This window comes from Mustela nigripes, chromosome 14, assembly GCF_022355385.1.
Source record: "Mustela nigripes isolate SB6536 chromosome 14, MUSNIG.SB6536, whole genome shotgun sequence".
In the NCBI taxonomy this organism is placed as follows: domain Eukaryota; kingdom Metazoa; phylum Chordata; class Mammalia; order Carnivora; family Mustelidae; genus Mustela; species Mustela nigripes.
Window position 1 is genome coordinate 67,686,993 of NC_081570.1, and position 1,910 is coordinate 67,688,902.

General features: G+C 36.0%; 1 non-coding gene across 1 annotated transcript; it reads right to left on the reverse strand.

Moving 5' to 3' along the window:
• Positions 1–759: 759 nt before the first annotated feature.
• On the reverse strand, positions 760–907 carry LOC132002406 (U12 minor spliceosomal RNA). The gene has a single exon (XR_009399885.1). It is a non-coding gene; the product is annotated as a U12 minor spliceosomal RNA (small nuclear RNA).
• Between the last annotated feature and the right edge of the window lie 1,003 nt (positions 908–1,910).

Sequence of the window (1,910 nt, forward strand, 5' to 3'; positions counted from 1 at the left end):
GTTGAGCCTTGATGGGGCCCAACTCTACAGAACTAATAGCAAAGAGAAATCTCTGAACTTATTGAAGGGAGGGAGTTATTTCCCATTGCTGAGAGGTGTTGGGTGATTTTTCCTAATTCCTTTCTTCCAAAATCTTATCGTTGTGATCTGTGTTTTCAAGGAATGGGTGTTCACAACAGAAATGATGCGGTAGTTTGAAAAGAAAGAGCCATAAATAGAAAGAATATTGCCATGTTTTCTAACAGATGCTCTCTTTGGCTTAGAGCTCAATTTTATCAAATTATTGAAAGGAGCATTTGTAGCATCATGTCTTGGTGAAGAATAGAAAAAAAGAAAAGAAAAGAAGAGAAAAGGAAAAAAGAAAGGAAAGGAAAAGAAAAGAAAACCCTTAAGCTATCTTTCTGAAATACTTTGTGTATTTAGAATTAAATACTACATTTGAGTGGGCCAACGCCAATAATGATAATATTTTAAAAATATGTAGAGATTTGCTTGGGCCACTGTCATATTAGTCTTCTTCCTTTCTTGAGATAATTACCTTATTCTTGACATTGAGTCCAGATAGCCAAATATTCACTTTATCTTCTCTGGGAGATAATACGTTTGTTTTCATTTTAGCTACAGGCAATTTAGTACATGTCGGCCATGTATGTAACAGATGTAAACTTTGCATGTTTTTTTTTGTTGTTGTTTGTTTCCCTCTTTCTCAACCTCTTTATTACCTTCATACCAGTCTCCTCTTTCAGTTTTAAAGGGGGATGAGCAGATTGCCACTCGGAGGCATCCCGCAAAGTAGGCAGGTCACCTGAAGGGCAACCTTTGCCCACACAAAAATTCATCTCACATTAGCGGTGAGCATTTGGACATCACCCCGAATCATTATTTTGTTAATTCATAAACTTTATTTTGTTAATTCATTAAACTTTGCATGTTTAGTACTCAGTAGTCCACATCATTTTGTTTATACCAAATCTTAGTTCTAGAAAAACCTGTGGCTTCCATGGCTGAAGATGTACAATTGAATGCAAATACTGTCATGGGGGTAATTGTGGATTATATTATGTATTGATTAAATAGTTCTCAATTTTCCAAACTAATTAATGCAGTGGAAAAATCCTGGAAGCTGTCTGTGGACTTGGGATCAATTTGTTTCTATTAACCATAACTTATATTTCAGTCTAAGTCTTATCTACAAATGACCTTTAAGAAAGAAATTCAGGGTCCATAATTTATCAAATGCAAGTTCTTTTAAAACAATGAGCCAGGATAGTTAAAATTGTGTGGTGTTAATAAATACCTCTAACATCTCGGTGTCTTCAAATACATGGCTTCTTCCTGGCAACTTTGCCTGAGAAATCAGTCCTTGAGGGAAGGCAAGACAAATGCCTGTTGAGCTAAGGAAGGAAAGAGAAGAACATGGCATTCACCTCTCTGCCTTGGATTCTGATAGTTAGAAAATATGGACTAATGTTGGTATTCACATCCTTCCTGATACTTGCAACCCCATGAACTGATGGCCCCAGTACATATCCTAGTGCTGGTAGAGACAAAGCACTTAGTATAACTAAGTCTCTGAGATTTCCTGTGGGAAAACTGGGTTTATCTGCCACTTTCCTGGCATCTTTGGACTTCTGCTTTTCTATGAAATATTTCCACACCAGAAAATTGAAAAAAACTATTTAATAATCATTCATTTGGAAGGTGGATCAGATTGAAAAAAAAAAAAAATTTCTGAGTTGTGCCTTCACTTTGCTCAAGGGAATTCCTTGGCCCACTCTCAAGCATTCTGTGAGCATCCTCAGATTTCACCCAAAAAAAAAAAAAAAAAAAAAAAAAAACCTTTAACCATAATCTCATCTTCATTGTCTATTAGGCAGATATGTCTACCTTCACCTGGTAACATTAGACTG